The sequence below is a fragment of the Buteo buteo genome, chromosome Z (assembly GCF_964188355.1).
Source record: "Buteo buteo chromosome Z, bButBut1.hap1.1, whole genome shotgun sequence".
Classification (NCBI taxonomy): domain Eukaryota; kingdom Metazoa; phylum Chordata; class Aves; order Accipitriformes; family Accipitridae; genus Buteo; species Buteo buteo.
Window position 1 is genome coordinate 25,064,801 of NC_134204.1, and position 14,799 is coordinate 25,079,599.

Genomic DNA, 14,799 nt, shown 5'->3' on the forward strand with positions numbered 1-14,799 from the left:
GCTGCTGGTGCTGGTTTTAATGCTGTTATCTAATAACAGGATTTCAAATATGGCATAGCGTTGATGAGTTAACTACATGTGGCAAGGTCTATCGCAAGGGCGCGACCAGGGTGAAAGGTCTTAGGGCTAGGACTGGAGAGGCAAAGGTCAATTTGCAAAGGTCACAGTCACCTGTGGCTTATTAGCCTCCTAGAAAGCAGCCTGCAGCAGCAGAGAAGGAGAGAAAGGGGAAGGCAGCTCCTAGTGAAATTCAAAGGGTAGGGTTTGATCTTACATTGTAATGAAGGGTTTCTACAGGTTTTTTTGTTTCATATGATTCCAAGATGCAAAATATGTTTAAAAAGCATTCTTATCTTGCTGTGGCTTTCTAAGAACTCAGTGGCAAAGAACACAGGGAACTGTTCATCCATACAGACAGGAAAATATATGGGATGTTACAGGTTTTGGATCATTACTCTGCAATTTTACTCTTTCCAAATTGGATGGAAGAGAACACAAAGATATTTATAGTTATGATTGAACAGATAGGGGAGGTAGTGTATGGCAATCATATATTCAAGACTAGTTTGTCACAGAGGAGATTCTGTGGCTCTTCAAAGAAGCAGACTGTTTATTTTCCCCAAAGACCGAAGGTGCTCGTGGATTCTAACTAGACTTGGCATGTAGGCTGAGTTCTGGGGGTGATTTCTTAAGAGGGGAATGGATGAAAATGCTTTCTAAGAAGAGCAGATGAAGGAACCTGCATTATTCCTGAACCATAGGTAAGGCAAATAAAGATTAGAGACTGTAATTCCCTGAAAGAATTTGATTAATTAGCAGCAACTTGCTTTTAGCTAGTGTGTAGCACAGGTCTGTAGCAAGTCACATCATGCTATCATTGCAAGCAGGAGCCTGATAAACTCCTTAGCATGATGGTTGTATTACATCCAGCATCTTGGAAGCCTGCTTCAGCTAGCTTTGTATCCAGCTGGAGGAAAGGCATGTCATTCTTGTCATTCAACCACATCATGCCACCAAGTAAATTACAAGGGAACACTTACTTTGATAAAAGCCAGAGGCTGGCATCTACAAGGAGCACAGCGTAACTCCTGCCTGAGGTATGTTCTAAGAACCAGAAGAGGGAAGGGAAGGAAAGGATTTGTCCCCATCAAAGTCTGTGTCTTGCCTTGACATGGGATTAAAACAGGGCTGAGAGGCATGAATGAGAAATTGTTCCCAACTGTGTCAGTATAGATGCAGTTGTAGAAAATCTCTGCAACTATTCCTGTAAAATGTATTACAGTATTGTTGGGACTATGATTTTATTGCAGTTCTGCATAGAATAATTACAGCAGAACTGGTGTGCAAACTGCTTATGAAAGACAAAATGTCTTACATATACAGCCTGTACCCAGCTCCACAAATACAGGTCCTTCTTACTCACTCCCTTTGGAACTTAGGCTGTTCTTCTGGCTTTAAATTTACTGTCACTAAACAAAGACTTCAGCAAAAGCTTCAGTGGCCACCTGGAGTCCTCAGCAAGTGCTTCTGCAGACACATGAAACAAGATCAGAGCCTATCTACACAGCAAGCTGGGGGATGTAGATGAAAGATGAAAAGTAAGAACAAAAAGTTTTTATTATCTTTCTGGGAGACTAGGAAGGACCATGAATTGCCTGAGGCCCAGCTGCCAGCTCTCAGCCTATGGCAGAGACAGTACAGGTGTCTGTCTGCATACTGTGATCCTGGACAGAAGGGTAGTAGAGAAAGACTCGTACAATTTACGTGAAACCAAAAATGAAAGACAAATTTTAGTCAGGTGAGAAAACCTGATCTCTGTGTCCAACTTCAAAGACATTAAGGGCTTCTTATGTAAAGATCAGATTGTCTGGGGAACTAATTACTCCATCTTATAGGACACACTGAGAGAAATATATACAATCCTATAGGAAGCTTTCAAGGAACAAGGACAGCTGAGGAAAACGATCAAGGGAGAACTCTTAGTGGTATGGAACAAGAGCAAAGGTAAGCAGGGGAAAAGGATGATCCAGAGGGCAGGTGGATGGCAGGGGAAGCAGCAGAAAATGCAGAAAGCAGTATGGAGCTGTATGAGGGGGTTCAAAATGTTTGGGGGAAAAAAATCACCTTGCCCTATGGCACAGCTACCAAAGGAGCAAAAAAGCAGCAGCATCTGCAGGGTCTGTCTGCCATTAACTGCCATATTTGTGACTATAATACCTGATCAACAACTCATTTGATTGCAGCTGGATTGGGAAACCAGCTGCCGTTGCTGCCAGCTGAGATAAGCAGTAGTATTTGCGTGGAAACATGTGGCTGAGTACTAGTGAGGTGTGTTCTGAGGCCAGTGGGCAACTGCTGGCTGTTGATAGGAAACCCGCAAAACGAGAAGTGTTGCTGCTCAGATATCATCATAGCTGGCACACAGGGAGTTCCCTTCTGTGCTGGGCAGCAGTGCAGTGTGAACCATGATCACAGCAAAACATCAAAACATCTTGGGGAGGAGGGTATTGCTCTACGCTCTGTGCAGTATGCTCTCAAATAGCAAACTGAAGTTTAGGAGGAATGATTAAATCCAGAATTGCCTTAGCTTTGGGGGATACACCTGAGGCCAGCTGGAGTTTCAGCTTTCTGTAGAGGTTTTCATCCTACATGTCCAAGTACCTGATGAAGGAACTTAGTGTAATTCATATACTTGAATTACATGGAGACTGATTCCTAGGTTTTTAAGTCCTATCTCAAGTTGTCTGCTTAACTATACTGCAAGTAATTAGCATTATCAGCTCAATAGCAGTAAGGAAAATTCCAGGTAAAGTAAGGTGCTGAACTAAACAAATCACTGACCTGAGCATGGAAGACAGTTGCTAGTTCAGGACAAAAGTACTGACGGTGCAATATCAAATGGGTTTTGCACTCTGCTTTGCACATACTGCTGGGTATGCTGCCAGCTTGGAAAGCCTTACCCCACAGCAGGCTTCTGCTCAACTACATGGATCTGTCACTTGGGTCACTGAAGCAACTGATAGCCATACTAGGCTAGCATTCATCCACATACAGGATGACAAGGGGTAATGATGCGTATTCTACCAGTGTTTAACACAAGTGCCTGCTGATGACAGACAAATAGCAATATACCGTTCGCTTTCAGGTTTTTGGGGGGTTGGGGAGAAGGAGAAGGGAACAGGAAAGAGTAGTTTATGATTTAGCTGAAAGTTCAGGATTAGGGCATGGTTTTCACTTCCTGAATTGTGTGCCGAGTTGTGTACTGGAATCAACATTATGCAATACAGAATAGATTGGAGAACTTGGGTCATTCTTCAAAGCAAGGAACTTTATTGTACTTGCAATTAACTGCTGGCACAATCCCTCCATTTTGACAGTGAAGTCCCTTACTGTGGACTGTATAAAAGGAAAGTATTAGGAAATATATAAGTCTTCTTGCATTAACAGGAGATGACTGAGGGAGAGAGAAATTTTTAGGAATGTTAATAATTTATATGTAACATGAAGTGAAGAAGAACACTTTGTATTCCATCCGTTCCTGCCTGAACAGTTCTCACATTGTCATCCTGCTCCCTGCTAAAATGAATGCTAAGCATTTCTAATGGCTAATAAACTTCATTGCATTGCTCAGAGCATTTTCAAAATCCAGTTTTTACTTACATCAAGAAGTAATGTTGTATGGCTTTTCCAGAAAAAATCCCAATGGTTTTCACCAAGAGAACACCCCAAATCCTATTTAACTACTGCTACTACAAAGAAAACAAAGCTAAGGAATGTATGTGCTGATGAATTGTACTAATAAGTCACCAAGAAATTATAATGCTATGACTGGCTGATGTGATGCATCATTTATGCTGCTTCTGCAATTCTGCATTAAGAACTACATGGAGCAGACAAGGAATGGTGAGAAGCTGACAGTACTGGGTTACTAACGGTTTATTAACTTCTTCAACAGAAATAAAAATGAGTAATTATTTGGAAGTAGGACTAGAAAGAGCTGTGTTGGCTTAGAAGTATGATAAGCAAAATATATTTTGTTGCTGGCCTTATTTTATAACTTAAGATCAATTTTAAATGCCATAGCATGAAAAACAAAGCATTTGAAAGTTTCAGGTATACTTTCTATCAGCTACTTTTGAAAGTTTCTTGACGAGAAGTTGCATAAATCATATTTGCCAAAATATCTTTTTAATAAGAGATAGTGAGAAAAGCAGGTGAAAGTAATATGAATAGGAAACTTTAAACTAGGTCTTCTTTGGTCAATACACCTTTGTGCTTTGAAAACTTAAGACCTTCTTCTTTTTTAGGCAATGAGCAACCTTGGTTGACAGTTCTAGTGGAAGATCTAGAAGTGTTTCAAAGTACTTTGGCTTTGAGTATTAAAAAGAATAAAAATACCCAGTTCAGCTCAAGCCACTTACAGTTACAGCACAAAACCCCACACACATGTAGAAAGGCTAATGTCTGCACTGGGCTAAAGGTGGTGTTTAAAAGGAAACTAGCTAAGGGCCTTATATCTGGACATTAAAGGTATTTTGATGCTTAACTAGCATCGCCTCTGTCCAGGGACAAAGAAGGTGATGTGGATTTGCCCTGTGTCAACAAAGTAACTCGTAAGTCATGCTGCTAGACAGATTCAGTTACCTCCATGCAAGTTACAAAGGGTGTCTGTTTTGATTTCGATCAGGGGAAGGATGTTAAAATACTAAAGTCAGCTGTACTAAGGATGGAAGCTTTAATAACCTACTTGGCATTGGCTTTGTGCCTTATATATGAGGAGTTTGCTGCAACTCCCAGTTTAGATGACTTAGGCCCAGATATCCTAAGCTATAAGTACTTCACAATGGTAGAGGTGACGGTAATGTATTTAAGTATCTGCAATCTGGGATTTCTGTCAAGACGTATAGCCAGATTCATCCACTTAGCCATGTAGGTGCTGTGGATTCAATCCCCAATGAGTTGTTCATAGCGACTCAATTTGATGTAGCTGTTCTTTAATCACCTGTGGACAGGCAGGAAGATCAAGCTAATTTTGGACATTACCTCAGAACTGACTAAGCTAGGGACTCAAGCCATTCATTGTTACTTGTTCTGTTGGGAAAGTTAAATACGACACAAAGCTGCTAGCTGGTGTCTAGTCGTACTCTCTCCACAGCAATGGGATAATTGCCAATGACTTCAGTGGGTGGGACTGGACCCTGAATCTCCATTCTCTAGCTCCAATTTCTGCAGTTGCATTTATGAGCTCTACCTACAAATGAACAAATCAGGTTCTCATTGACAATTCTTTTTTCCAAATAATGGAGATTATATACTTTCCATCCAACATTCTGATTAATTAGCAAAGGGATGATAAATGTATTGCACCTTGCAGATAATGGGAGTTGTCTTGCCTTTACAAACAGGGTTTCAGGCACTGGAAGCACCCAGAACTACAAAGAGATATTTGTTGTAGAACAGCTTAACCATATCGGAAGCAATTGCTTCTAATAGTTGATGCTACACAGGGCAACTACACTGCTACAAAAATCATTGCAGTTGGGAGGCCCAGTGCTTGGTATTGTTGAGGGAACTTCTTGCCTTCTGCATCAATTTGCTATTGTGTTAGTGATACCAGTAATAGCTCAGAGATGGAAGACCTTTTAAAAGTCTAGACAGATTGACTTTCAAAAGTTACTCCAGCTAAGGTAGAAATCAATTTATGAAATTAAGTGAAAGAAGTTCTGCTTTTGGAGCTTGCTATTCAGTGATGCAAACACTTCCAAGTAGTCTGATCCAGAAAAAAGAGACATGTTAAAAAAGGAGGCCACATTTGTGCCTTCTGGCTTTTAGGGTACATAAGACAAAAATAATTACTAGTACAGTGGCTGTTGCAGAAGATGTGAAAATTCCTCACTGATTTATGTTCAGCCAAAACATGCCGATTCAACAAAAGCAAAATACTTCATTTGGAGTTCATTGTGTTTCTGCAGTTTTCTACTGTAACAACCGGATTTTGAATTAAGCATCCTATTTTCTATTTAGAAAAAAAATCCAAATTATAATGAAGTATTGTGATAACACTGAAATTAACACAGTGATAAAAGCAACACTTTGGGGTTTAAGAATTCACTCCACAATAAATTTTTTGTGTTTTGTCTTATTTCTACAGTCTGATTCCCACCCCTCTTGATGAGCTGTGCTTCTGGCCTCTGGCCATCATATTTTTATTGGGGATGTTTCCAAACTCAATTAGAGAGTCAGCACATAAAAAGCCATCTTCTAGTTGGTTGGTTAGTACATCTTGTCTTGTCATATGATTCTTTAGTGAATAAACTTACAGTTGCCCTGTTGCAGAAAGGAACAGGCAACAGTTCACTTTGCTTTGAAATTCTAATTCTACATTAATTTTATTTTTTAGTGCCAGTAAAGCATAGACATTTTTCAAACAAACTTTTTAAATAGGAGCAGCCTTTTTTACAAGTAGTATTTATAGCATCTATTTAAACCTATCGAAGCCCCATTCTTCCACCTGACAAGCTCAATGGATTCACACATTCTACGTGTCCTGAAAGCTGAACGTATTTTGTGGCAGCCTTCTGCTACAGACTGAAAATGGAAACTCCTGGTGATGGGATCAAAGCCAGAGGAAAAAAATCTAAACGGTGAAGTATCACTTAAGATACAGTAGCAAATCTGAGGCAGAAATACAGTCAGCAGTAGACTGAGCTGTACAGTGCTCTGCAGTGGGAGCTGAGATTTGGTGAGACATAAGGAAGGCCCTATGTTCTTTGAAGGTGTGATAAGGCACATTGAACAATTCAGATTAGAGCAAACATCTGCTTGTAATGAAAATCCACCCTTCTGTGCAGAAAGCCTGAGTGAACAGGCATGGGATTTACATCTTCCTGTACACCCTGAAACCTGCCTGGCATGCAACCTACGCAGTGGAGCACGTGTACATCCCACATCCAGCAGCTTCGTTCTGCCTTACCTATGCCCTGTGACAGGATCACAAAGACCTGATATAGCAGAATCTATGATCATGTTTAGAAAAGCAAATTGAGTAGACTGGTCATTTGACATTTCTGACATGAAAAAGCTGACTTAAAACAAACAGACAAAAAAACCCCAAACAAAAAACCCAGCCTTGCCACAAATTTGAGACAAAAAAACTTGTCGTCTATCAGAAAAAGAGAGGCTTCTTCTTCGTCCAACCTATAATGTATTAAAAAATCTGGTTATCACTCTGATTATTATATCTACAGTTTCATCTACTTTTTTCCATTTCCAAAGCCATAAACTGGCTTATATGGCTGAAGTAGCTGTGGGAGAGCAATTAGCAAATGAGGAATATAGGATTTCCTAAATGACAGTTTCTGTTCCACTGTCGAAAGTTCCGCATAGATTTTAGTGAAGATGTTTGATTGAGATTGGATATGTAAATTTCCTTCAGTTCTCTTTTACTAAAATACTTCTAAAACTGCACATAGGGCAGTGAAAGTAACATATGACTTTTCCCCCAAAGAAGCTCGTAAAACAATTTGGGAAAAGTTGCAGTCTACTGTAGGAATTTTCTCACCTATGTGGCTCCAGGAGCATCTACCAATGGGATTCCAAATGGTGTTTGCTAAAATGCAGAGCAATGCATGCTGTGAATAGAGAAAGTTTTACACTAGTGGCTTATTCCTGTAAACTACTGGGTGGATCAACTGTTTAAAGAAGTCAAAAAGCGATGGTAAGTGGTATATACCTGTGCCTGCCCACAGTTAGTGTTTGCAAATATCCTTCTAAGTATTTCAGATGAGAGTATTTTATTTATAAACCACACATACTCTGGAATTTTATTACTGTGCATTCCACCCCCAGGAACAAGTTCCAAAGCGGTCCAGGAGTACAGAAAAGCATAAAGAAGACTGCTGATTTGGGACTGACTATAGAGGCTATAAAGTCATGCCAGGGAATGAAGGGTGATATCCTTTGAAAGAGGAAAGAGTGTGAAGTACAGGAGAGAGCTGTTCACTTTGCAATTAGAGGCATAATGCAGCAAAACATGTATGAGAGAACGGTGAAGGCCTATGCAATCGTTAGAACTAGGGTTTGAATACAAGAGATACAAGTCACAGAAGTCAGGTGGTAAAAATAAATGCTAAAAATTTAGGAAATGGCATCTGCGGTCACTCTTTTAGTATGGAGTGAGACTGATCTCAGTAAGAACCTAAACATTCTGGCTGTTGCCTTTCTCACCTCCATGCCGAAATCCATCTCACAATTCAAGGACAAAACATGACATATTAGAAATATAAAAGAAAAAAGTAATTATCTACCATCTCTCCTCTGCCACATTTCCATGCCTGACTTTCTCTCTGAGCAATTGTAAAATTTCCATACCTGCATTTACTTCTCAGTACACAATCCAAGGAATGGAATGGTAGAATTCCCTACCCAACAAAGAAAAAATAACTGCTGCTCATTTTGCTCAGATCAAACTTTCAGGCTACAGCATTATTTTCTTTTTCATATTTGAAGAGCGGTGACAAAGATGTTGTAACTGCTGTTTGAAATAACAATCTATAGACCCATACCCACCTTTCTTCAGGACCTATGTCATATTTATCTCAGATTGTCATTCTTCCATACCTTACCACAGATGTTTCACTCCTAAACTATCCTGAAGCCATTAACAGCCACCTGTGAGTCAAAGAACTTGAATTCAAGAAATCTAGACGGTAACTATTGATCTAGGATACCTGCCATTTCAAGAGTTGTCTACAAGAAACATGGCACTCAGCAGTATGTGGAGAGGCTAGGCACATTGAAATGCCACTGAGACTTCAGTGTTCCTATAGCTGCCATATGGAGCAACAGCACTGGAAAGAGGAGGAGTAGCCTTTGCTCTCTAAGAGCATGTCTGCCTGCAGAATGCTGCCTGGTTTGTGTCTACCACATGTATTAAGCATTCAGTAAATTTGGCAGGATTGACAATAACTTATCTTGGCATTTGGCGACTTCCAAGATGAGATCACGTTAGTTTGTTGCCCCTTCTGAATAGCTGTCAGTACTTGGATACAGTTCTATCTTTTGTAGATACTTTGCAAGAGGATGCCTATATTCCATAAGCGAAAGGTAGACTAAACAAACTGAAATGAGTCTCTTATCTTGGAAATGATATGCCCAGCACAGAATTCAGATCTGCTGCACAGTTCCATGTTACAGTATGAACTGATCTTGAATTTACTTAGCTGCAAATATGTCAAATGTCAATTATTCAATCACCTATCACTGGCAATGGAGAGCAAAAGAGACCTGAACTAAGATTTGCACTGAGAAAGAAGAAACTGTATCTCCACATCAAGGAATGAATTTGTTGGCAATAGAGTGATATTGATCCAAGCAGAGACCATCTTCTTTCCAACTGCATTTTACTTTCTGACTAGTGAATTTCTGAACCCAAAATAGATAGGACTTTAATTTTAATTAATTGTAATTTTGCTTTTCCATTATTCAAAGTAAACTGTATGATCACTGGCAAGTTGCCTGCAACAATACAATCAATGAAAATGAGATAAGAAACGGATCTCAAGAGATTATCTAGTCCAATACTTTGGTTCGAAGTAGGAGAAACATGCTTCCATTTTTCATGTCAAATGTTTGTCTTCTGTGTTCAGTAAAATGCATGGTAGGATGAGACTTTTGGGAGAATGGTAGAAAGAAATGCTCTTCTCAGATGCTGTCTACAAACTGAATTACGAGATGGACTCCACTACACATTCCACTCTTTGGAGATGACTATGTAGTGAAACATGAAGGTCATGTCTTAACGTTAATTGTCCCTCAGTACTTCTTTGGTCCGTTTGTTTCCCGCTCAATATTATTCATTACTAAAGATGAGGCTCAGTTTCTCCACTTCTTTGCGCTTTTCTGAGCAAAGATGATGTGTTATTTACTATACAGATGGCTACAGAAATTGAAAAACAGAAAAAGCAAGCCTTGAAGATTTAAGTTCAAGGGGGAAGAAGGACGTCCCAAGGCCTTTTTTTCTGAATATATTTGTGGGGAGAAGGACAGGAAGGAAATGTTCATTTTATTCATTTAATCCCTTTCATTCAGAAGACCAACAGCTGTGTTAGCTATTGCTATATCCAGCTTGATAGCAGCACGCTTCATTGATTGGCATGTTACTACCTCTAGGAAAACTTTACTCACTGTCTACTATTTTGGGTCTTCTGGTCCTTCTCCCTCGGCTTCAGAAGTAGATTTCCTTCAGTGTCTTCCGCACCCTACATTGTTTAAGCCCTACAATTTCATCAATACAAAAAAAAATAATAATGCACTAAGCCTTCTGAAACTCGTTTCTCTGGTATTGTCTTTTTTAAGTTAGACACACACGAAGATCTAAAAACAAATGTGTTGCCTTTAATCAGAAAGCTAATACTCATCTGAGTTGTGCTCCCACAAAATCCAAACAAAAGTTGCACTCAATTATTCTTCTTCATGGGTGATTATGTATGTTCTTAATTGTTTATACATCTGAAGCCCAACAAACATGTTTATGGCTCACTAGCCAAAATGCAGTACGATAACAGTCAGATAGCTCACTCTTACTTAAGGTTTACCTCTAATTAGAAAACCAAGTGTGTCATGATAAGCGCCTCCTTGTCATATGACCAGACTGGCAGAGAACTTGCTAAGCAGTCTGTTTTTTGGAAATACAATACTTTCCATGAACTTTATTTCACCTGTGTTAACATTATTGGTGTCAAATAGCTGGCAAATGAACCAATAAGGCACGATTAACTGAGTACCTTAAAAAATACCAAGAATATTGAAGCAAGGCTAACAATAAATATCTATAAAAATTAAAATTGTATGTTCTGCCTCCCTTTTCTCATCAAATTCGGAAAGAAGGCATGGAAAGAGTTGTGTTTAGACAGAGAAAAGGTTTGTGACATTTTCCATTGAAATATAAATACTGAGTAAAATCAGTCAGGCAAAAGGGAATTTATTGCATGTTACGCATTTAAAGAGATACTGTTTGAAGAACTGCTGCTACTCCCAGTAAGTAAGAGTGAAACCTCACTACTTCTCTACTATTCAGTGAAGCAGTGATAAAACTCAGTGTGGTATCATCTGATGCATGTCCAGCTAACACATTTGTAGTTGTACATCTATTTATAGCAGCCTATTAGCAGTTTAACACTATTCCAAATTACTATGAGTCTCAATGAAGCTATTTATTTTCAGTCTACGACTGAATAATTGGTATAGAAGTCAATGGAACCAGTTTAGACTTGCTGAGTGCCTCTACCCCAAATTTCTTAGTCTTAGCTATTCTGGTAAGAAATCTATTCTCACAAGTAAGTAGACTGAAAAAAACCCCCTTATATCACACAGTGACTATACTTAATCAGAAGCACCAATAAGGTAACTTCCCAGCCAAAGATGCATCATTAATGACATAATGACGAATAAAGACAAGAATATCACAAAATGTTTTTAAATAATCCAGTGTCCTAATATGGACCCAGCATATTTTCTTCCTGCCAATTTTTGTGCAAAGGTAAGTGGGTAATTATTGACAGCCCATGCCAATATTAATTTTAAAAACTGTCTTAATTTCTGCAATGCAGGGCCTCACCAAATGGTACCAGATCTTTGGAAAACAGGATAATAAGAGCATACCAAGATGATGAAAAAATTCTCTTCACAAAAACGAGTAACTGTTTACCTCAGTAGCTCCATGTTGCTGGGAGTAGATAAACCCAGAGACCACCTTTTTAAATGGATTTGTAGCTTGCCTTTCTTTGAAAAAATGTAATTCACACCTTATCTGTCCATCTGTATGATAATGCCCAAAGCTGATCTGTGCTTGATGTGCAAATGCTAGGTCTATCATTTGCATGCACAAGTGATATGCAGGGACCCATTTGCACTTACATATGTAGAAGATGACATTTGAAAAACTGGCTCCTAGAATCATTCCTTCTGTGAATGTTATGCAGCCATCTGTACAAAAGTAGCAACCAAATACTTTGCCATCAGCAGAGTGTTAGCCTTTCAGATATGACTGGTTGAGAGGGGCTTTTTGTCCAAACTTCATTTCGACAGAAAACCGTTTTTTCAACTAATACAATTTTTCAACATAATGTTAAATATGCTATTGGTTTTCAGCTGAATCCTTCTTTTTCTCACCATTGCCAAAGTTGATTGATCTGATAGATGCTAAGCATGTTCATGCCCTGGGACTTCAGTTTTCTCTCTGGTACTATGATCAGGGATTCTTGTGACACATCCTAGCAGCTCAGTGAGAGAAGTGTGATCTCTTGGGGCACTGTAACTTATGAAAAGAAACATTACCTCAGATAACACCGCAGCATTTTGGGGGAAAAAAATCAAGGTTCTTTTTCTTACCCCACTTCCAAAAGCATTAAAAAAATCTATCAAGGAAAGAATTTTCTCTCCAGTCTATTCCAGTGAATCTGAAAATCCAAACTTGCCACATAAGGGTGCATCATTCTTCCAGGTGGGAACTGTTCCAGGGCAAAGGTCTTTTTCAGAGAAAATTATTGTGACAAATTGTCAAAAACATTTATTTGCATTAAGATCAACATAAAATCAGCTGCTCAAACCAGGTACAAACTGGTCAGCGCTCTGTTTGCAATGAAGTATGTTGCCACTTGATCAATGGAATGGATGGACAAGGTATGCAATGACAGAGGCATGAAGGGCAGGACCTCAGGTGATAAGAACCACATATGGAATCCATGGGTCATGCACTATGCAAAATGCTCAGTATGCTAAATCTATCAGGGGCTACCCTGTTGAGACTGCAGTATGCCCAATTACAGATATTAAATGCGCATGCTGCATGTTAGATTACATCTGAATCAAATAACCTAAACACAGGTGATAGCCAATGGGAGAACCCATCAAAGAGTCATGAAAACAAGAGTGTGGCAATTTTCCAAAATCTGCTGAAATAGCACACATGCCAGGACAGGTGTTCCTCTGCACACTGTGCCAGAAAAGTTAATCAGAAAAGTGGAAGAGTGACTTTTATTTGTCGTATTAATCTGTGTAAATACTCATTCCATGTTACTCTTCCTCAGTATTTTATATGAGACTGAGATCATGTGTGCACACGTATACACAGATCAGAGACACGGATGCGATTTTTTCAGTAAAGCGTAATCAGTTTTCTATTGTTTCAATCTTCTGCTGGGGGGGGAAAAAAGCGCCTTTTACACTTTATCTTTATATTTAGGACAAATTTTGCTCTCAGTTACATAAATACTGCTATTTGTTGAGCCAAACAGAATTTTATCCATGAAAGGAAAAAAAGTTACTCTTCCTAAGGGAATGTTGCTGCAAGCCAACACCTTTCAGAAAGAAATGTTGCATTAGACTTTACTTGCAAAACCTCTCTGGAAAGCCAAGGTGCCCAAATATCTCTGTGCTCCCTTTAGGAGGAGATATTTAAAATTTGCCATTTTTTCTCCACCCTTTCCTTCACATCTTGCATTTTTGTTTACAAGAACACTGAAAGCAGAAACGAAGCAATCTTATCCCACTTTGGTAATGCTTTATTCTCCCATTCTACTTTCATCTCATTTTATGCACACATTCTGATATGGTGAATTATAGCACAGGATGCAAGACAATGACAAAGCAGGATCTAGAAGCCAGTGGACTTGGGATTTTTCTTTTGTGTGTGTTTGAAAAACACATTTTGGTGCCCAGTCCTCAACTAGCAGCTGAAACCAGTTAGCAGTGCTTTGGTTTTGTTACCAGAAACCTTTCTAAGTCAGATTTTAGTGAAAAAGGACATCAGGTAGGTGACAGATTTTATGAAGTATATGTTTAAAATCATTCCCCCCTCCCCTCCAGGCTGACAACCATTTCCATAGAAACAGAGGTGGAAATGGACCATTAGCATCCATGACTCAGTTTAAGCTACTAGCGGTCAATTTCTATCACTGAAAAAAGAGCTTGAATTAGTGAAAATGGGAGTTTTAAAATTACCCTTAAAAAAATCTTTTGATGTATTTTTGTGCAGTTGCCAGGCTGGGTCTCTGTGGAACACAGTCACAAAGGCACTTGGAGCCAGCAGGGAAGCAGAGGAGAAGGATGAGAAATCCAGATCACAGGCAATGGCTGGAAGTAAAAAGGAAAACAAAAGGTAGATGAAACTTTGGGGTTCTAAAGCCTCCAAATTAAAATGCTGATTTAAAATTGCATAGACTTGATTTTTTTACAGATTTTAACAGTGACTTTTTAATATCTCTGAAAACCAAATTCTCAAGTCCCTTTAACAACTGCAGCTGTACTCTTCAGGAATTCACTTTCCTTGGAAAGGTGCAATTACAGGAGAGAAGCAGCTATCTAGGTCAGGGGGATACTTAGCTACTAATCATATATACTGTAATACATTGTTTTACCAGTGCAGTCTACCTCCCAAGACGTAAAATAAGGAATTCCAAAGTGTCTTTTGCTATGTAATTGCAGAATGCTGAGCTGTAAGAACGCTGGACTTGATGTCTCTTGAGATTATGGTTTAACAGCATGGTGCAGATACTGAATCTCACATTTCTTTTATTGTGGTGAAGCTTCATTGCCATTAATGACATTACTCCTGCTTTCTAAGCATGAGAAGCTTCCTTTGTGGGAAATCAGGGCAATCAAAACCAGTTTTGCAGTGGCTGCTTTCAAGCCTAAGTGTGTATGTGTTGTGCTCTATTTGCACATTACATCAACCACAATATTCGACTGCCATTTTTGCTCTTGTGTTCTTTGTATGCAGTTAAAGGTCTACATGTTCTT

The 14,799-nt window shown here is 39.1% G+C and overlaps 1 long non-coding RNA gene across 2 annotated transcripts in view; it reads right to left on the reverse strand.

The window, feature by feature from the left end:
- Positions 1 to 14,799, reverse strand: part of LOC142026804 (uncharacterized) — a 49,210-nt gene that overhangs the window by 18,400 nt on the left and 16,011 nt on the right. The window contains exon 3 of one of the 2 annotated variants that reach the window (XR_012648915.1): positions 14,002 to 14,133. This is a non-coding gene — a long non-coding RNA (uncharacterized LOC142026804). Of the gene's footprint in view, positions 1 to 13,550; positions 14,134 to 14,799 lie in introns of those variants that run through there. The other variant, XR_012648914.1, reaches the window with a different exon arrangement.